Source organism: Oncorhynchus masou, chromosome 24 (assembly GCF_036934945.1).
Source record: "Oncorhynchus masou masou isolate Uvic2021 chromosome 24, UVic_Omas_1.1, whole genome shotgun sequence".
Classification (NCBI taxonomy): domain Eukaryota; kingdom Metazoa; phylum Chordata; class Actinopteri; order Salmoniformes; family Salmonidae; genus Oncorhynchus; species Oncorhynchus masou.
The window spans coordinates 11,116,797-11,140,171 of NC_088235.1; the positions used below are offsets into that span (position 1 = coordinate 11,116,797).

General features: G+C 45.0%; 1 pseudogene; it reads right to left on the bottom strand.

Annotated features, from left to right (window-relative positions):
* LOC135513392 (AT-rich interactive domain-containing protein 5B-like) overlaps positions 1-23,375 on the bottom strand; it is a 142,262-nt pseudogene that overhangs the window by 6,991 nt on the left and 111,896 nt on the right.

A 23,375-nucleotide genomic window follows, 5' to 3' on the forward strand; every position in this document is an offset into this window, starting at 1 on the left:
ATGTTATCCATGTTGTTGTTCAGCCCCGACTCGGTGAAACACAACATATTAGTTTAATGGCCAGTTGGTAGGATAGGATGTTAATGGGATTTATCTGTTAATTGAATGATTAGAATATTCCACCCTGAAACAATCAAATTGTATGGAATTGATTAGAATGTATAAAATTATATTCAATAAATGTGTAGTTCTAGTCAGAATTAGGGTAAAACAATATAGCTAATGTTTATGTCTTTATAGTACTTTAAAAACAGAGGAGCGCCAGAATTCAGTGCTGACCTTGGCTAGGGGCCACTGAGAGATTTGGGAAAGGACAGGGAGTGATTCTCACGGTCCCTAATCTTTGTCGGCTGGGTAGCAAGACATTGTCTGCTAATGTTAGTATGACTGTGTGTGCGTATGTTAGTGTGAATGTGGGTGCGTGAGAAGCCAGTATAAAATTGTTTTGTACAACAGAGGAGCGATCTGGTAAATAAACTTTCTGACCATCGTAGCTGGGCCTCCGTCTGATTCAACCAGTTTCAGGCTGAGTAGTTAATTGAATTGGGATTATGAACATTGAACATAATTCTCGTGACACTGTATGTTATCCATGTTGTTGTTCAGCCCTCGGTGATACATAAGATATTAGTTTAATGTCCCGTTGGTAGCATAGTGTTGATCGGAGCTCATTCAGTTTATTTTCCAGTGATTGCACATTGGCTAATAGGACGGATGGTTGAGGCAGATTACCCACTCGCCGTCAGATCCTTACAAGGCACCCAAACCTACGTGTCCTATATACACTTCTCTTCTTCATGCGAATGACGGGGATTTGGGCCTTGTCTGGTGTCTGAGGTAAATCCTTCGCGTCCGACTCGTCCAGTACGAGGTGAGTAATCGTTGTTCTGATATCCAGAAGCTCTTTTCGGTCATAAGAGAATGTGGCAGTAGCATTATGTACAAAATATGTTACAAATAACGTGAAAAAACACACTGAATCTGTTAGGAGGTCGTAAAACAGCAGCCATCTCCTCTGGCGTCACTCAAAGTGGCAGGACTATGTTACTAACTTAAGGAATACATCCTCCACCCATCCAGACTCACACAGACACACACATCCACAGAACATGTACAGGGTAAGGGCTTAGCTGGGCACCACTATACAGACATGGCTTCTGCAGCCGTAGTTGTGTCTATTGGCTCTGGCGCTATGGGGCTAAACACCTGAATCACTCAACTGGCTCAACTGCTACTCTGAGTTATTGAACTATTCTTGCAGCCTTACAACCCCTACAGATTCCGGATTCTAAACAGAGAGACAGGTACTAACGGGGATCCATAATAAACCCCAGGAAGAGTAGCTGCTGCCTTGGCAGGTACTAATGGGGATCCATAATAAACCCCAGGAAGAGTAGCTGCTGCCTTGGCAGGAACTAATGGGGATCCATAATAAACCCCAGGAAGAGTAGCTGCTATCTTGGCAGGAACTAATGGGGATCCGTAATAAGCTCCAGGAAGAGTAGCTGCTGCCTCGGCAGGAACTAATGGGGACCCATAATAAACCCCAGGAAGAGTAGCTGCTGCCTCGGCAGGAACTAATGGGGATCCGTAATAAACCCCAGGAAGAGTAGCTGCTGCCTCGGCAGGAACTAATGGGGACCCATAATAAACCCCATGAAGAGTAGCTGCTGCCTTGACAGGATCTATTGGTGATCCATAATAAACCCCAGGAAGAGTAGCTGCTGCCTTGACAGGAACTAATGGGGATCCATAATAAACCCCAGGAAGAGTAGCTGCTGCCTTGGCAGGAACTAATGGGGATCCATAATAAACCCCAGGAAGAGTAGCTGCTGCCTTGGCAGGAACTAATGGGGATCCATAATAAACCCCAGGAAGAGTAGCTGCTGCTGAGCATTCCAGAGAATGAGGTAATGTTTCTGTTCTATACCGTAGCAGGGTGAGATGGTTCCAGTTTGGAGTCAGAGGACCAGACACTGGTCTATACAATGAAAACTGTTGACACAGCAGATGCTGTCTGGTATGTATTATAGATACCTTTCATACAAATCTTAACCTTGTGACCATTCTATGTATCTGTTGTTCGTCATATAGGTTGAGAGGGGTGTATCTCGGCTATAAAGGACCGTTGTACTTTTGTGTTGTCACTTTTCAATGGTTCATTAGAAATGGTGCATCATTGAAAGTCAAATGCTATTGCAAGGCTCGTATTATTAAAGATGTAGTTTAAGTATAACTCTGACTGGTGTGTGAAGTTTGTCTCTCTCCTCATTTGGTAAATACAGAAATTAACGACCACACTGACTGGGAGGAGAGAGAGAAGGAGAGATAATTAGACTGACTGGGAGGAGAGAGAGGGACACAGAGAAAGAGAGAGAGAGAGAGAGAGAGAGAGAGAGAGAAGGAGAGATAATTAGACTGACTGGGAGGAGAGAGAGGGACACAGAGAAAGAGAGAGACAGAGAGAGAGAGAGAGAGAGAATGGGACTGACTGGGAGGAGAGAGAGGGACACAGAGAAAGAGAGAGACAGAGAGAGAGAGAGAGAGAGAGAGAGAGAAGGAGAGATAATTAGACTGACTGGGAGGAGAGAGAGGGACACAGAAAGAGAGAGACAGAGAGAGAGAGAGAGAGAGAGAGAATGGGACTGACTGGGAGGAGAGAGAGGGACACAGAAAGAGAGAGACAGAGAGAGAGAGAGAGAGAATGGGACTGACTGGGAGGAGAGAGAGGGACACAGAGAAAGAGAGAGAGAGACAGAGAGAGAGAGAGAATGGGACTGACTGGGAGGAGAGAGAGGGACACAGAGAAAGAGAGAGACAGAGAGAGAGAGAGAGAGAGAATGGGACTGACTGGGAGGAGAGAGAGGGACACAGAGAAAGAGAGAGACAGAGAGAGAGAGAGAGAGAGAATGGGACTGACTGGGAGGAGAGAGAGGGACACAGAGAAAGAGAGAGACAGAGAGAGAGAGAGAGAGAGAGAGAATGGGACTGACTGGTGAGAGTTCCAGGCCTTTAGCACAGGGGTCCTGTTCAGTCCTGGGGGGTTGGGGGTTTTCTGGGTGCTGCTCCGCTTTGGGGCACTGCGTCACCGTGGGAACCTTGGTCTTGGGGACCTCCTGCTGGGCGGTGAGGTCTTTACGGGGTTTGGATAGGGGGAGGGGCTTATCTTCCTCTCCTTTAGTGAACCTCTCATAGGGCAGGATAAGCCTGGGGAGAGAGACAATTAATTATCAATCAATCAATTTATAAATAACAGCCATTAAACATCAACAGTTATTATACAGATAACCCAGATAACCCAGCCCCCTGATGAGAAATCAGAATCAGGTAATCAATATAACCTGGAGAGGGAGACAGGTAATCACTATAACATGGAGAGGAGTAGAGGGAGACAGGTAATCACTATAACCTGGAGAGGGAGACAGGTAATCATTATAACATGGAGAGGAGTAGAGGGAGACAGGTAATCACTATAACCTGGAGAGGGAGACAGGTAATCATTATAACCTGGAGAGGGAGACAGGTAATCACTATAACATATATATATCCCATATATATCCCATTTAGCAGACGCTTTTGTCCAAAGCGACTTACAAGTCGGCTGGGGCCACTACTTTTACATATGGGTGGCCCTAGCGGGAAACGAACCCACGACGCTTGGCGTTGCAAGCGCCATGCTCTACCGACTGAGCCACACAGGACCCCAACATGGAGAGGAGTAGAGGGAGACAGGTAATCACTATAACCTGGAGAGGAGTAGAGGGAGACAGGTAATCATTATAACCTGGAGAGGGAGACAGGTAATCATTATAACCTGGAGAGGGAGACAGGTAATCACTATAACCTGGAGAGGAGTAGAGGTAGACGGGTAATCACTATAACCTGGAGAGGAGTAGAGGGAGACAGGTAATCATTATAACCTGGAGAGGAGTAGAGGGAGACAGGTAATCATTATAACCTGGAGAGGGAGACAGGTAATCACTATAACCTGGAGAGGAGTAGAGGGAGACAGGTAATCATTATAACCTGGAGAGGGAGACATGTAATCATTATAGCCTGGAGAGGGAGACATGTAATCACTATAACCTGGAGAGGGAGACAGGTAATCACTATAACCTGGAGAGGGAGACAGGTAATCATTATAACCTGGAGAGGGAGACAGGTAATCACTATAACCTGGAGAGGAGTAGAGGGAGACAGGTAATCATTATAACCTGGAGAGGGAGACAGGTAATCACTATAACCTGGAGAGGAGTAGAGGGAGACAGGTAATCATTATAACCTGGAGAGGGAGACATGTAATCATTATAGCCTGGAGAGGGAGACATGTAATCACTATAACCTGGAGAGGAGTAGAGGGAGACAGGTAATCATTATAACCTGGAGAGGGAGACATGTAATCATTATAACCTGGAGAGGAGTAGAGGGAGACAGGTAATCATTATAGCGTGTGTGTGTGTGTGTGTGTGTGTGTGTGTGTGTGTGTGTGTGTGTGTGTGTGTGTGTGTGTGTGTGTGTGTGTGTGTGTGTGTGTGTGTGTGTGTGTGTGTGTGTGTGTGTGTGGGTGTAATTTAGCTTTACAATACAATAATAAGAACGTAAGTAATTCACAATGGAATATTCGCAGTGTTCCAATCTGTGCTGCGCTACAGAACTGTCTGTCATCACTACAGTATCTAGGAACTGTCTGTCATCACTACAGTATCTAGGTACTGTCTGTCATCACTACAGTATCTAGGTACTGTCTGTCATCACTACAGTATCTAGGAACTGTCTGTCATCACTACAGTATCTAGGTACTGTCTGTCATCACTACAGTATCTAGGTACTGTCTGTCATCACTACAGTATCTAGGAACTGTCTGTCATCACTACAGTATCTAGGTACTGTCTGTCATCACTACAGTATCTAGGAACTGTCTGTCATCACTACAGTATCTAGGAACTGTCCAGTATGGGTCCAGTGTGTGGGTCCAGTGTGTTGGTCCAGTGTGTGGGTCCAGTATGTGGGTCCAGTGTGTGGGTCCAGTGTGTGGGTCCAGTATGTGGGTCCAGTGTGTGGTTCAGTCTGTGGGTCCAGTGTGTGGGTCCAGTGTGTGGGTCCAGTATGTGGGTCCAGTGTGTGGTTCAGTCTGTGGGTCCAGTGTGTGGTTCAGTCTGTGGGTCCAGTGTGTGGTTCAGTCTGTGGGTCCAGTGTGTGGTTCAGTCTGTGGGTCCAGTGTGTGGTTCAGTCTGTGGGTCCAGTGTGTGGGTCCAGTGTGTGGTTCAGTCTGTGGGTCCAGTGTGTGGTTCAGTCTGTGGGTCCAGTGTGTGGGTCCAGTGTGTGGGTCCAGTGTGTGGTTCAGTGTGTTGGTCCAGTGTGTTGGTCCAGTGTTTTGTTCCAGTCTGTGGGTCCAGTGTGTGGGTCCAGTGTGTGGGTCAAGGGTGTTGGTCCAGTGTGTTGGTCCAGTGTGTTGGTCCAGTGTTTTGTTCCAGTCTGTGGGTCCAGTGTGTGGGTCCAGTGTGTTGGTTCAGTCTGTGGGTCCAGTGTGTGGGTCCAGTGTGCGGGTCAAGGGTGTTGGTCCAGTGTGTTGGTCCAGTGTGTTGGTCCAGTGTGTTGGTCCAGTCTGTGGGTCCAGTGTGTTGTTCCAGTGTGTGGGTCCAGTGTGTTGGTCCAGTGTGTTGTTCCAGTGTGTTGTTCCAGTGTGTTGGTCCAGTGTGTGGGTCCAGTGTGTTGTTCCAGTGTGTTGGTCCAGTGTGTTGTTCCAGTGTGTTGGTCCAGTGTGTTGTTCCAGTGTGTTGTTCCAGTGTGTTGGTCCAGTGTGTTGTTCCAGTGTGTGGGTCCAGTGTTTGGGTCCAGTGTGTGGGTCCAGTGTGTTGGTTCAGACTGTGGGTCCAGTGTGTTGGTTCAGACTGTGGGTCCAGTGTGTTGGTCCAGTGTGTGGGTCCAGTGTGTTGGTTCAGACTGTGGGTCCAGTGTGTGGGTCCAGTATGAGGGTCCAGTGTGTGGTTCCAGTGTGTGGGTCCAGTGTGTGGGTCCAGTGTGTTGGTTCAGACTGTGGGTTCAGTGTGTGGGTCCAGTGTGTTGGTTCAGACTGTGGGTCCAGTGTGTGGGTCCAGTGTGTTGGTTCAGACTGTGGGTCCAGTGTGTTGGTCCAGTGTGTGGGTCCAGTGTGTGGGTCCAGTGTGTGGGTCCAGTGTGTTGGTTCAGACTGTGGGTCCAGTGTGTGGGTCCAGTGTGTTGGTTCAGACTGTGGGTCCAGTGTGATGGTTCAGACTGTGGGTCCAGTGTGTGGGTCCAGTATGAGGGTCCAGTGTGTGGTTCCAGTGTGTGGGTCCAGTGTGTGGGTCCAGTGTGTTGGTTCAGACTGTGGGTTCAGTGTGTGGGTCCAGTGTGTTGGTTCAGACTGTGGGTCCAGTGTGTTGGTTCAGACTGTGGGTCCAGTGTGTTGGTCCAGTGTGTGGGTCCAGTGTGTGGGTCCAGTTTGTTGGTTCAGACTGTGGGTCCAGTGTGTTGGTTCAGACTGTGGGTCCAGTGTGTGGGTTCAGTGTGTGGGTCCAGTGTGTTGGTTCAGACTGTGGGTCCAGTGTGTGGGTTCAGACTGTGGGTCCAGTGTGAGGGTTCAGTCTGTGCGTTCAGTCTGTGGGTCCAGTGTGTGGGTCCAGTATATGGGTCCAGTGTGTGGGTCCAGTGTGTGGGTCCAGTATGAGGGTCTAGTATATGGGTCCAGTATGAGGGTCCAGTATGAGGGTCCAGTGTGTGGGTCCAGTGTGTGGGTCCAGTGTGTGGGTCCAGTATGTGGGTCCAGTGTGTGGGTCCAGTATGTGGGTCCAGTATGTGGGTCCAGTCTGTGGGTCCAGTGTGTGGGTCCAGTGTGTTGGTTCAGTCTGTGGGTCCAGTGTGTGGTCCTCCCTGGACCATGTTGTTAAATTGTGGTTGAGTTATTGGGTTCAGGTGCTTCTTGTTTCAGTCAGATACAGTGTTGTGGTTGGTTGAGTTATTGGGGTCAGGTGTTTCAGTCAGATACAGTGTTGTGATTGGTTGAGTTATTGGGGTCAGGTGTTTCAGTCAGATACAGTGTTATGATTGGTTGAGTTATTGGGGTCAGGTGGTTCAGTCAGATACAGTGTTGCGATTGGTTGAGTTATTGGGGTCAGGTGTTTCAGTCAGATACAGTGTTGTGATTGGTTGAGAGTTGTTGGGAGTTTCTATAATAAGATCTGGGGATCGCCTTTCCAAAGAATCTGAGATAAGATCATTTATGACTACAACTATTTTCCCGTTCTTTCCACATTCCCAATATGTCCATGTATTCAACGGATTTCCATGTATGGACACAACAGCCACATACTAATCTTTGCTTTCCAAATTGGCTCATTGTGAAATATTCCCTTGCTTTTGATGCTTTTAAGAGTTCAACAGGGTCTGAGAGGTTTTAATGTGTGTGACGTTTGGTTGAGCTGAAAATCTGTATGACTGACATAATAACGCTACAGCTGGTCAGAGCTAGAGCCAAGAACAGGATCGCCACAATTAAATGATCCTTTATGAGGGAGGGAGGGAAGGAAGGGGGGAAGGAGGGAGGGAGGAATGTGGCCAGAACCAGCAACAGTCTGAGTCTCTGCTGTCAGCTGCTGACACCATTTAAGTAACTGATTATATCTATAGACACATATTTAACCTAACACTGACACCAGGCATAGAACCCTAACACTGACACACTGACACCGAGCCATAGAGCCCTAACACTGATACACTGACACCCAGCCATAGAGCCCTAACACTGACACCCAGCCATAGAGCCCTAACACTGACACCGAGCCATAGAGCCCTAACACTGATACACTGACACCCAGCCAGAGAGCCCTAACACTGACACACTGATACCCAGCCATAGAGCCCTAAAACTGACACCCAGCCATAGAGCCCTAACACTGACACCCAGCCATAGAGCCCTAACACTGACACCCAGCCATAGAGCCCGAACACTGACACCCAGCCATAGAGCCCGAACACTGATACACTGACACCCAGCCATAGAGCCCTAACACTGATGCACTGACACCCAGCCAGAGAGCCCTAACACTGATACACTGATACCCAGCCATAGAGTCCTAACACTGATACACTGACACCCAGCCATAGAGTCCTAACACTGACACCCAGCCATAGAGCCCGAACACTGATACACTGATACCCAGCCATAGAGCCCTAACACTGATGCACTGACACCCAGCCAGAGAGCCCTAACACTGATACACTGACACCCAGCCATAGAGCCCTAACACTGATACACTGACACCCAGCCATAGAGTCCTAACACTGACACCCAGCCATAGAGACCTAACACTGATACACTGACACCCAGACAGAGAGCCCTAACACTGACACCCAGCCAGAGAGCCCTAACACTGATACACTGACACCCAGCCATAGAGCCCGAACACTGATGCACTGACACCCAGCCATAGAGCCCTAACACTGACACCCAGCCATAGAGCCCTAACACTGACACCCAGCCATAGAGCCCTAACACTGACACACTGATACCCAGCCATAGAGCCCTAACACTGACACACTGACACCCAGCCATAGAGCCCTAACACTGACACACTGACACCCAGCCATAGAGCCCTAACACTGACACACTGACACCCAGCCATAGAGTCCTAACACTGACACACTGACACCCAGCCATAGAGCACTAACACTGACACACTGATACCCAGCCATAGCGCCCGAACACTGACACCCAGCCATAGAGCCCTAACACTGATACACTGATACCCAGCCATAGAGCCCTAACACTGACACCCAGCCATAGAGCCCTAACACTGACACCCAGCCATAGAGCCCTAACACTGACACCCAGCCATAGAGCCCTAACACTGACACACTGATACCCAGCCATAGAGCCCTAACACTGACACCCAGCCATAGAGCCCTAACACTGATACACTGATACCCAGCCATAGAGTCCTAACACTGATACACTGATACCCAGCCAGAGAGTCCTAACACTGACACACTGACACCCAGCCAGAGAGCCCTAACACTGACACACTGACACCCAGCCATAGAGCCCTAACACTGACACACTGACACCCAGCCATAGAGCCCTAACACTGATACACTGAAACCCAGCCATAGAGCCCTAACACTGACACCCAGCCATAGAGCCCTAACACTGACACCCATCCATAGAGCCCTAACACTGATACACTGACACGCAACCATAGAGCCCGAACACTGACACCCAGCCATAGAGCCCTAACACTGACACCCAGCCATAGAGTCCTAACACTGATACACTGACACCCAGCCATAGAGCCCTAACACTGACACCCAGCCATAGAGCCCTAACACTGACAGCCAACCATAGAGCCCTAACACTGATACACTGACACCCAGCCATAGAGCCCTAACACTGACACCCAGCCATAGAGCCCTAACACTGACACCCAGCCATAGAGCCCTAACACTGACACCCAGCCAAAGAGCCCTAACACTGATGCCCAGCCATAGAGCCCTAACACTTATACCAACTACAGTACTAATAACTGGTCTGAGACTGTATCCTCCATGGTACCAACTACACTACTAATAACTGGTCTGAGACTGTATCCTCTATATGGTACCAACTACAGTACTAATAACTGGTCTGAGACTGTATCCTCCATGGTACCAACTACAGTACTAATAACTGGTCTGAGACTGGATCCTCCATGGTACCAACTACAGTACTAATAACTGGTCTGAGACTGGATCCTCCATGGTACCAACTACACTACTAATAACTGGTCTGAGACTGTATCCTCTATATGGTACCAACTACAGTACTAATAACTGGTCTGAGACTGGATCCTCCATGGTACCAACTACAGTACTAATAACTGGTCTGAGACTGGATCCTCCATGGTACCAACTACAGTACTAATAACTGGTCTGAGACTGTATCCTCTATATGGTACCAACTACATTACTAATAACTGGTCTGAGACTGGATCCTCTATATGGTACCAACTACAGTACTAATAACTGGTCTGAGACTGGATCCTCCATGGTACCAACTACAGTACTAATAACTGGTCTGAGACTGGATCCTCCATGGTACCAACTACAGTACTAATAACTGGTCTGAGACTGGATCCTCCATGGAACCAACTACAGTACTAATAACTGGTCTGAGACTGGATCCTCCATGGTACCAACTACAGTACTAATAACTGGTCTGAGACTGGATCCTCTATATGGTACCAACTACAGTACTAATAACTGGTCTGAGACTGTATCCTCTATATGGTACCAACTACATTACTAATAACTGGTCTGAGACTGGATCCTCCATGGTACCAACTACAGTACTAATAACTGGTCTGAGACTGGATCCTCCATATGGTACCAACTACAGTACTAATAACTGGTCTGAGACTGGATCCTCTATATGTCATGTCTTGTTATGTCTGTTCCTGTCCTTTCTCTTCACTCTGTCTCTCTCTGCTGGTCTTTTTAGGTTACCTTCTCTGTCTCTCATTCTTCAGCTGTTCTACATCTCCCCTAACTAGCTCATTCACTCTTTCCCACCTGTTCTCTCTTCCCCCTCTGATTAGGTCTCTATTTCTCTCTCTGTTCCTGCTACTTTCAGTGTCTGATTCTTGTTTGTGTTTTTGATGCCAGAAGCAAGCTGTCGTCTCGTTTGCTTCCACCTTGTCCTATCCTGTCGGAGTCTGCCTGGCAGGTGCATCCTGCATTATACTAACGTTCTTTTTGTTCCATTGACTACGTTGGAAGAGGATTTATGCCATTCCTGTTTTTCATTAAAGAACTCTGTTTTCTGTTAAAACCGCTTTTGGGTCTTCACTCAAGTACATAACACTATATGGTACCAACTACAGTACTAATAACTGGTCTGAGACTGGATCCTCCATGGTACCAACTACAGTACTAATAACTGGTCTGAGACTGGATCCTCCATGGTACCAACTACAGTACTAATAACTGGTCTGAGACTGGATCCTCCATGGTACCAACTACAGTACTAATAACTGGTCTGAGACTGTATCCTCTATATGGTACCAACTACAGTACTAATAACTGGTCTGAGACTGGATCCTCTATATGGTACCAACTACAGTACTAATAACTGGTCTGAGACTGGATCCTCCATGGTACCAACTACAGTACTAATAACTGGTCTGAGACTGGATCCTCTATATGGTACCAACTACAGTACTAATAACTGGTCTGAGACTGGATCCTCTATATGGTACCAACTACAGTACTAATAACTGGTCTGAGACTGGATCCTCCATGGTACCAACTACAGTACTAATAACTGGTCTGAGACTGGATCCTCTATATGGTACCAACTACAGTACTAATAACTGGTCTGAGACTGGATCCTCCATGGTACCAACTACAGTACTAATAACTGGTCTGAGACTGTATCCTCTATATGGTACCAACTACAGTACTAATAACTGGTCTGAGACTGTATCCTCCATGGTACCAACTACAGTACTAATAACTGGTCTGAGACTGGATCCTCTATATGGTACCAACTACAGTACTAATAACTGGTCTGAGACTGGATCCTCTATATGGTACCAACTACAGTACTAATAACTGGTCTGAGACTGTATCCTCCATGGTACCAACTACAGTACTAATAACTGGTCTGAGACTGGATCCTCCATGGTACCAACTACAGTACTAATAACTGGTCTGAGACTGGATCCTCTATATGGTACCAACTACAGTACTAATAACTGGTCTGAGACTGTATCCTCCATGGTACCAACTACAGTACTAATAACTGGTCTGAGACTGGATCCTCCATGGTACCAACTACAGTACTAATAACTGGTCTGAGACTGGATCCTCTATATGGTACCAACTACAGTACTAATAACTGGTCTGAGACTGGATCCTCCATGGTACCAACTACAGTACTAATAACTGGTCTGAGACTGTATCCTCTATATGGTACCAACTACAGTACTAATAACTGGTCTGAGACTGTATCCTCCATGGTACCAACTACAGTACTAATAACTGGTCTGAGACTGGATCCTCTATATGGTACCAACTACAGTACTAATAACTGGTCTGAGACTGGATCCTCTATATGGTACCAACTACAGTACTAATAACTGGTCTGAGACTGTATCCTCCATGGTACCAACTACAGTACTAATAACTGGTCTGAGACTGGATCCTCCATGGTACCAACTACAGTACTAATAACTGGTCTGAGACTGTATCCTCTATATGGTACCAACTACAGTACTAATAACTGGTCTGAGACTGTATCCTCCATGGTACCAACTACAGTACTAATAACTGGTCTGAGACCGGATCCTCTATATGGTACCAACTACAGTACTAATAACTGGTCTGAGACTGGATCCTCTATATGGTACCAACTACAGTACTAATAACTGGTCTGAGACTGTATCCTCCATGGTACCAACTACAGTACTAATAACTGGTATGAGACTGGATCCTCCATGGTACCAACTACAGTACTAATAACTGGTCTGAGACTGGATCCTCCATGGTACCAACTACAGTACTAATAACTGGTCTGAGACCGGATCCTCTATATGGTACCAACTACAGTACTAATAACTGGTCTGAGACTGGATCCTCTATATGGTACCAACTACAGTACTAATAACTGGTCTGAGACCGGATCCTCTATATGGTACCAACTACAGTACTAATAACTGGTCTGAGACTGGATCCTCCATGGTACCAACTACAGTACTAATAACTGGTCTGAGACTGGATCCTCCATGGTACCAACTACACTACTAATAACTGGTCTGAGACTGTATCCTCCATGGTACCAACTACAGTACTAATAACTGGTCTGAGACTGTATCCTCTATATGGTACCAACTACAGTACTAATAACTGGTCTGAGACTGTATCCTCCATGGTACCAACTACAGTACTAATAACTGGTCTGAGACTGTATCCTCTATATGGTACCAACTACAGTACTAATAACTGGTCTGAGACTGTATCCTCCATGGTACCAACTACATTACTAATAACTGGTCTGAGACTGGATCCTCCATGGTACCAACTACAGTACTAATAACTGGTCTGAGACTGGATCCTCCATGGTACCAACTACAGTACTAATAACTGGTCTGAGACTGTATCCTCTATATGGTACCAACTACAGTACTAATAACTGGTCTGAGACTGTATCCTCTATATGGTACCAACTACACTACTAATAACTGGTCTGAGACTGTATCCTCCATGGTACCAACTACAGTACTAATAACTGGTCTGAGACTGTATCCTCTATATGGTACCAACTACAGTACTAATAACTGGTCTGAGACTGGATCCTCTATATGGTACCAACTACAGTACCAGAAAGAGTCAAAATGTCCTCCTAATATGTACCATACTGTAGGAATCATTCTCTGCCTGTCATGAGTCAAACGGTTCTCCTAATATGTACCATACTGTATGAATCATTCTCTGCCTGTCATGATTCAAACGGTTCTCATAATATGTACCATACTGTCAAATCATTAATGCAGTACATTAATACAGTACAGTTAGAGTACATTTCATTGTGTCTATGTATACAGGTATAGTAGGGGACATGTTTAATATAGAGACCTTTCATAGTGTCTATGTATACAGGTATAGTAGGGGACATGTTTAATATAGAGACCTTTCATAGTGTCTATGTATACAGGTATAGTAGGGGACATGTTTAATATAGAGACCTTTCATAGTGTCTATGTATACAGGTATAGTAGGGGACATGTTTAATATAGAGACCTTTCATAGTGTCTATGTATACAGGTATAGTAGGGGACATGTTTAATATAGAGACCTTTCATAGTGTCTATGTATACAGGTATAGTAGGGGACATGTTTAATATAGAGACCTTTCATAGTGTCTATGTATACAGGTATAGTAGGGGACATGTTTAATATAGAGACCTTTCATAGTGTCTATGTATACAGGTATAGTAGGGGACATGTTTAATATAGAGACCTTTCATAGTGTCTATGTATACAGGTATAGTAGGGGACATGTTTAATATAGAGACCTTTCATAGTGTCGTCTGGTGCAGGTTGCAGCGCTGGTGCTTCCTGGGTTTCCTCCTAACTCGTCATAAACATGTTTCCACTGTCGGCGCGATGTGATCTGATGACACAGGGGGACAATGACAGGGTTAGAAAACAGTTGGACCCTAACATATTAGCATAGCTATCAATATTAGCATATCAACATAGCTAGCATATTAGCATAGCTAGCATAGCTAGCATATTAGCGATATCTGACATTTTTTTGTGAGTACATTCAGAACATTCAATGTCATGAATTGTGAATAAATGACAATATGATTGATATTGTATGATTGATATCCACGTTGTTCATTAAACAGATGAATCCCTTTAAAACCCAGAGGGAACAGTAACCTATTAAGGAGCAGAAACACACCCTGAGCACAGCGCTGAATACATCCATCCATTTGGCCTTGGAGCGTATTCTACTCTGTGTGGAATCACATTCACATCACATCACAGTATTGTCAGTGGGGAGGTCATTGGACTCTGATCACTATGACTACCGACCAATGTAGTGCACTACATTAGAACAGGGCCCATTTTTATTTTATATTTTACCTTTATTTAACTAGGCAAGTCAGTTAAGAACAAATTCTTATTTTCAATGATGGCCTAGGAACAGTGGGTTAACTGCCTTGTTCAGAACGACAGATTTGTACCTTGTCAGCTCAGGGATTTGAACTTGGAACCTTCTGGTTACTAGTCCAACGCTCTAACCACTAGGCTACTCTGCTGCCCCATGAGGCTCTGGTCAACAGTAGTGTTCTATATAGGGAATAGGGCTCTGGTCAACAGTAGTGTTCTATATAGGGAATAGGGCCCTGGTCAACAGTAGTGTTCTATATAGGGAATAGGGCTCTGGTCAACAGTAGTGTTCTATATAGGGAATAGGGCTCTGGTCAACAGTAGGGTACTATATAGGGAATAGGGCTCTGGTCAACAGTAGGGTACTATATAGGGAATAGGGTGCCATTTGGGACTTTATCATTGCTTCCAGACCAGAGGTATCTGTTATTGTGAACATGATAACGCTGCCTGGGACATGCTTGTTTGAGACAGCATGTGAACTAACAGTACAGTACACTACATTCTCTCTCTCTGGCTTCCTCTGCTCTCCTCTCTAGAAAACACACCAGACTGACTGCTATTTGTTGTCAGTCTGCTATTATGAGAGAGAGAGAGAGAGAGAGAGAGAGAGAGAGAGAGAGAGACAGAGAGAGAGGCAGAGAGACAGAGAGAGACAGAGAGAGAGAGAGAGACAGAGAGAGAGAGAGAGAGAGAGAGAGAGACAGAGACAGAGAGAGAGAGACAGAGAGAGAGAGAGACAGAGAGAGAGAGAGAGACAGAGAGAGAGACAGAGAGAGACAGAGACAGACAGAGAGAGATTGTTAAAACACTGTATATATATATAATATGACATTTGTAATGAAACTTCTGTATGTGTGATGTTTACTGTTAATTTTTATTGTTTATTTCACTTTATATATTCACTTTATATATTATCTACCTTACTTGCTTTGGCAATGTTAACACATGTTTCCCATGCCAATAAAGCCCTTGAATTGAATTGAATTGACAGAGAGAGACAGAGAGAGACAGAGAGATGGTTTTAAGTATGTCAGTCTCAGTTCAACACCAGCTGAGCTACAGCCTCTCAGCCCCTATTCCCTTATAGTGAACTACTGTTGACCTGGTCCCTACGGGCTATATACAGGGAGTAGGGGGCTATTTGGGATGCAGGCCACAACTGAATTGGATCATGGTGGGATGTGACTGTTTCCAATGACATCATGTTCCTCTGAAACTTTTATTACATATTAGATTTGACAAGTTTGTTAGTCACATGTAGAGGGTCGCAGATATAATCGCAGGGTACAGTGATATTCTGTTGCTCTGAGCTCCAACAGTGCAGGTCAAAAAGAGAAGCTAATTAAACAATAATACAAATAATACAAATAATATATATACACAGTACCAGTCAAATGATTGGACACACCTTCTCATTCAAGGATTTTTCTTTATTTTTACCATTTTCAACATTGTAGAATAATAGTGAAGACATCAAAACTATGAAATAACACATATGGAATCAAGTAGTAACCAAAACAGTGTTCAACAAATCAAAATATATTTTAAGACTGCACTTGAAGAAACCTTAAAAGTTCTTGATATTTTCCGTATTGACTGACCATGTCTTAAATTAATGGTGGACTGTCGTTTCTCTTTGTTTATTTGAGATGGTCTTGACATTTTTTTAATTTAACTAGGCAAGTCAGTTAAGAACAAATTCTTATTTACAATGGCGGCCTACCAAAAGGCCTCTTGCGGGGGTCTGGGATTAAAATGAATAAATAAATACAATATAAATAGGACAAAACACACATCACAACAAGAGTGACAACATAACACTACATAGAGACCTAAGACAATAACCTAGCAAGGCACATGACAAAACAGCATGGTAGCAACACAACATAACACCAACATGGTAGCAACACAACATGGTAGCAGCACAAAACATGGTACAAACATTATTGGGCACAGACAACAGCACAAAGGGCACCAAGGTAGAGACAACTATACATCACACAAAGCAGCCACAACTGTCAGTAAGAGTGTCTATGATTGAGTCTTTGAATGAGGAGATTGAGATAAAACTGTCCAGTTTGAGTGTTTGTTGGAGCTCGTCACAAGTTGCAGCGAACTGAAAAGAGGAGTGACCCAGGGATTTGTGTGCTTTGGGGACCTTTCACAGAATGTGACTGGCAGAACGGGTGTTGTATGTGGAGGATGAGGGCTGTAGTAGATCTGTAGTAGATATCTCAGATAGGGGGAGGGAGGCCTAAGAGGGTTTTCTAAATAAGCATCAACCAGTGTGTTTTGCTCCGGGTAACAGAGATGACCAGTTTACAGAGGAGTATAGAGAGCAGTGATGTGTCCTATAAGGAGCATTGGTGGCAAATCTGATGGCCGAATGGTAAAGAACATCTAGCCGCTCGAGAGCACCCTTACCTGCCGATCTATATATGATGTCTCCGTAATCTAGCATGGGCAGGATGGTCATCTGAATCAGGGTTAGTTTGGCAGCTGGGGTGAAAGAGGAATGATTACGATACAGGAAACCAAGTCTAGATTTAACTTTAGCCTGCAGCTTTGATATCATCTAGCCATACTCCCAAGTACTTGTATGAGGTGACTACCTCAAGCTCTAAACCCTCAGAGGTAGTAATAACACCTGTGGGGAGAGGGACATTCTTCCTACCAAACCACATGACCTTTGTTTTGGAGGTGTTCAGGACAAGGTTAAGGACAGAGAAAGCTTGTTGGACACTAAAAAATCTTTGTTGTAGAGAATTTAACACAAAATCCAGGGAGGGGCCAGCTGAGTATAAGACTGTATCATCTGCATATAAATGGATGAGAGAGATTCCTACTGCCTGAGCTATGTTGTTGATGTAAATTGAGAAGAGAGTGGGGCCTAGGATCGAGCCTTGGGGTACTCCCTTAGTGACGGGCAGTGGCTGAGACCACAGATGTTCTGACTTTATACACTGCACTCTTTGAGAGAGGTAGTTAGCAAACCAGGCCAAAGACCCCTCAGAGACACCAATAGTCCTTAGCCGGCCCACAAGAATAGAATGGTCTACCGTATCAAGAGCTTTGGTCAAGTCAATAAAAATAGTAGCACAACATTGCTTAAAATCAAGGGCAATGGTGAAATCATTGAGGACCTTTAAGGTTGCAGTGACGCATCCATATCCTGAGTGGAAACCAGATTGCATACCCGAGAGAATACTATAGACATCAAGAAAGCCAGTCAGTTGATTGTTGATTAAGTTTCTCCAACACTTTTGATAAACAGAACAAAATAGAAATAGGCTTATAACAGTTAGGATTGGCTTGATCTCCCCCTTAAAATAAAGGACAAACTGTGGCTGCCTTCCAAGCAATGGGAACCTCCCCAGAAAGGAGAGAGAGGTTTAAAAAGGTCAGAAATAGGCGTGGCGATGACAGTGTCAGAGGAAACACTGAGGGACAAACATAAAGCTATAGAAACCCTTTATTTCACCATTATTTAGACTGAGAAATCACTTACCAGTTCATATCCTCCAAGGGTCTCTGCTGCTTGAAACATGTTCCAAAGGTTTACTGTTAGAGGGACAATAATAGTGAGATCAATAAGACAATAACACCAAGACAAACCTATACAACGATCAATAAGACTGTAACACCAAGACAAACCCAGTTGTAATGTTCTGTCTATACAACGATCAATAAGACCAAGACAAACCCAGTTGTAATGTTCTGTCTATACAACGATCAATAAGACAATAACACCAAGACAAACCCAGTTGTAATGTTCTGTCTATACAACGATCAATAAGACAATAACACCAAGACAAACCCAGTTGTAATGTTCTGTCTATACAACGATCAATAAGACAATAACACCAAGACAAACCCAGTTATAATGTTCTGTCTATACAACGATCAATAAGACAATAACACCAAGACAAACCCAGTTGTAATGTTCTGTCTATACAACGATCAATAAGACAATAACACCAAGACAAACCTAGTTGTAATGTTCTGTCTATACAACGATCAATAACACCAAAACAAACCAGTTATAATGTTCTGTCTATACAACGATCAATAAGACAATAGCACCAAGACAAACCCAGTTGTAATGTTCTGTCTATACAACGATCAATAAGACCAAGACAAACCCAGTTGTAATGTTCTGTCAATACAACGATCAATAAGACAATAACACCAAGACAAACCCAGTTGTAATGTTCTGTCTATACAACGATCAATAAGACAATAACACCAAGACAAACCCAGTTGTAATGTTCTGTCAATACAACGATCAATAAGACAATAACACCAAGACAAACCCAGTTGTAATGTTCTGTCAATACAACGATCAATAAGACAATAACACCAAGACAAACCCAGTTGTAATGTTCTGTCTATACAACGATCAATAAGACAATAACACCAAGACAAACCCAGTTGTAATGTTCTGTCTATACAACGATCAATAAGACAATAACACCAAGACAAACCCAGTTGTAATGTTCTGTCTATACAACAATCAATAAGACCAAGACAAACCCAGTTGTAATGTTCTGTCTATACAACAATCAATAAGACAATAACACCAAGACAAACCTATACAACGATCAATAAGACAATAACACCAAGACAAACCCAGTTGTAATGTTCTGTCTATACAACGATCAATAAGACAATAACACCAAAACAAACCCAGTTGTAATGTTCTGTCTATACAACGATCAATAAGACAGTAGCACCAAGACAAACCCAGTTGTAATGTTCTGTCTATACAACGATCAATAAGACAATAACACCAAGACAAACCCAGTTGTAATGTTCTGTCTATACAACGATCAATAAGACAATAACACCAAGACAAACCCAGTTGTAATGTTCTGTCTATACAACGATCAATAAGACAGTAACACCAAGACAAACCCAGTTGTAATGTTCTGTCTCTACAACATACCTACAACATTCAAAAGGGATTTAAGGTTTTTGAAATATCAACACTTCTTACCTGAAAAACCTGTTTTTAATACAGTATTAATAACATATTAATTACAATGTACAGGACAATTCCATACTGTAGTGTCTGTCAATGACATTCTCTAAAAGGAATATTACTGATGGACTCCAGAGGATCAATCTGGCTTTCATCAGGATGCCATGCATTTGTCATGATGGCCTTCTCTCTCCCTTATTCTACCCCCATATCCTTCTCTCCTCCTCTCTCTCAAACCTCCTCTCTTCCTCTCCCTTATTGTATCCCCATATCCTCCTCTTTCTCGCCATCCTCCTCCCTTCATCTCCCCTATTCTACCCCCATATCCTTCTCTCCTCCTCTCTCTCAAACCTCCTCTCCTCCTCTCTCTTATTCTACCCCCATATCCTCCTCTCCTCCTCTCTCTCGCCATCCTCCTCCCTTCCTCTCCCCTATTGTATCCCCATATCCTCCTCTCCTCCTCTTTCTCACCATTCTCCTCTCTTCCTCTCCCCTATTGTATCCCCATATCCTCCTCTCCTCCTCTCTCTTATTCTACCCCCATATCCTCCTCTCCTCCTCTTTCTCGCCATCCTCCTCTCTTCCTCTCCCCTATTGTATCCCCATATCCTCCTCTCCTCCTCTTTCTCGCCATCCTCCTCCCTTCCTCTCTCTTATTCTACCCCCATATCCTCCTCTCTCTCGCCATCCTCCTCTCTTCCTCTCCCCTATTGTATCCCCATATCCTCCTCTCCTCCTCTTTCTCGCCATCCTCCTCCCTTCCTTTCCCCTATTCTACCCCCATATCCTCCTCTCTCTTATTCTATCCCCATATCCTCCTTTTCCGCTCTGCTCTGTTCTGCTCAGCTGGGTTCTGCTCTGATGGGTTCTGCTCTGCTGTGTTCTGCTCTGCTGTGTTCTGCTCTGTTCTGCTCTGTTCTGCTCAGCTGTGTGCTGCTCAGCTGTGTGCTGCTCAGATGTGTTCTGCTCAGATGTGTTCTGCTCTGTTCTGCTCAGATGTGTTCTGCTCTGTTCAGCTCTGTTCTGCTCAGATGTGTTCTGCTCAGCTGTGTTCTGCTCAGATGTGTTCTGCTCAGATGTGTTCTGTTCTGCTCAGCTCTGTTCTGCTCTGTTCCGCTCTGCTGTGTTCTGTTCTGCTGTGCTGCCACATGTTAGCATCGTTGTTCCTGGACTCAATGCAGGGCTGATACCATGTTGACACAGCAGCACCTGACCCTGGTGGCCTGACAGACAGACTGACAGCATCTAGTGAGAAAACAGAGGTGTTGGCTCCAGAAAGATAGAGGCAGTAAAAGAAGGAGGTTTCTACTTACTCTGTTTGAAGCCCAGGTAGGGGATCCTCTCTATGGGCGTCCTCCTCTCCTTCATGTATTTATACAGAGCTACTAGGAAGGCCTGTTCATCAGGACACTCCTCACCTCCTCCCCCTGTTCTTCCTTTAGGGAGACCCTCTTACAGCAGCTGCTGCCTCTACTGATTCCTTTAGGCCACCTGGACAGCACTGCCTTGGACTCAGGCTTCACCTGAAGACACAGAGGACAGAGAAGGACATGAGAACAGAGAAGGACAAAGACAGAAATGTTCCAACATCTAGTGGAAAGAGTGGAGGCTGTTATAGCAACAAAAACATTTAAACCTGCAAATTTAGTTAACCTCTAATGACTCCCCATCCCGCATGAGGGAGCGTAATCATTGCCTGACACTAATTAGTATAACGCAACGGACATAAATATTCCTAGAAAATATTCCTATTCATGAAAATCACAAATGAAATATATTGAGACACAGCTTAGCCTTTTGTTAATCACCCTGTCATCTCAGATTTTTAAAATATGCTTTACAGCCAAAGCTAGACAAGCATTTGTGTAAGTTTATCGAAAGCCTAGCATAGCATTTTGTCCAGCTAGCAGCAGGTAACTTGGTCACGGAAATCAGAAAAGCAATCAAATTAAATCGTTTACCTTTGATGAGCTTCGGATGTTTTTAACTCACGAGACTCCCAGTTAGATAGCAAATGTTCCTTTTTTTCCAAAAATACTGAGAAATCGCCCTGAAATTGCAGTCACGAAAACAGTGAAAAAGATTCCAAATTAGCTCCATAATATCGACAGAAACATGGCAAACGTTGTTCATAATCAATCCTCAAGGTGTTTTTCAAATATCTATTCGATAATATATCCATCAGGACAATTCGTTTTTCAGTATGACCGATTGGAGTAATGGCTACCTCTGTATTTTACGCGAGAATCTCTCTGGGAGCGATCAGGTGACCACTTGCGCAATGTAGCCGCTTACGGGTATTCTTCAACATAAATGCGTAAAACTACATCACAATGCTGTAGACACCTTCGGGAATACGGAGAAATAGTAATCTGGTTGATAGCCCATTCACTGCTCAATAGGGACGCATAGGAACGCAGCGCTTTCAAAACATGAGGCACTTTTTGATTGGATTTTTCTCAGGCTTTCGCCTGCAACATTAGTTCTGTTATACTCACAGACAATATTTTTTACAGTTTTGGAAACTTTAGAGTGTTTTCTATCCTAAGCTGTCAATTATATGCATATTCTAGCATCTTGTGTTATGTACTTGAGTGAAGACCCAAAAGCGGTTTTAACAGAAAACAGAGTTCTTTAATGAAAAAACAGGAATGGCATAAATCCTCTTCCAACGTAGTCAATGGAACAAAAGAACGTGGTATAATGCAGGATGCACCTGCCAGGCAGACTCCGACAGGATAGGACAAGGTGGAAGCAAACGGGACGACAGCTTGCTTCTGGCATCAAAAAACACAAACAAGAATCAGACACTGAAAGTAGCAGGAACAGAGAGAGAAATAGAGACCTAATCAGAGGGGGAAGAGAGAACAGGTGGGGAAAGAGTGAATGAGCTAGTTAGGGGAAATGTAGAACAGCTGAAGAATGAGAGACAGAGAAGGTAACCTAAAAAGACCAGCAGAGAGAGACAGAGTGAAGAGAAAGGACAGGAACAGACATAACAAGACATGACAGTACCCCCCCCCCCCACTCACCGAGCGCCTCCTGGCGCACTCGAGGAGGAAACCTGGCGGCAACGGAGGAAATCATCGATCAGCGAACGGTCGAGCACGTCCCGAGAGGGAACCCAACTCCTCTCCTCAGGACCGTACCCCTCCCAATCCACAAGGCACTGATGACCACGGCCCCGAGGGCGCATGTCCAAAATCTTACGAACCCTGTAGATGGGTGCGCCCTCGACAAGGATGGGGGGGGAGGGACGAGCGGGGCGAAGAACGGGCTTAACACAGGAGACATGGAAGACCGGGTGAACGCGACGAAGATAGCGCGGGAGAAGAAGTCGCACTGCGACAGGATTAATGACCTGAGAAATACGGAACGGACCAATGAACCGCGGGGCCAACTTGCGAGAAGCTGTCTTAAGGGGAAGGTTCTGAGTGGAGAGCCATACTCTCTGACCGCAACAATATCTAGGACTCTTGGTCCTACGCTTATTAGCGGCCCTCACAGTCTGCGCCCTATTACGGCAAAGTGCCGACCTGACCCCCTTCCAGGTGCGCTCGCAACGCTGGACAAAAGCCTGAGCGGAGGGGACGCAGGACTCGGCGAGCTGAGATGAGAACAGCGGAGGCTGGTACCCGAGGCTACTCTGAAAAGGGGATAGACCGGTAGCAGACGAGGGAAGCGAGTTGTGGGCGTACTCTGCCCAGGGGAGCTGTTC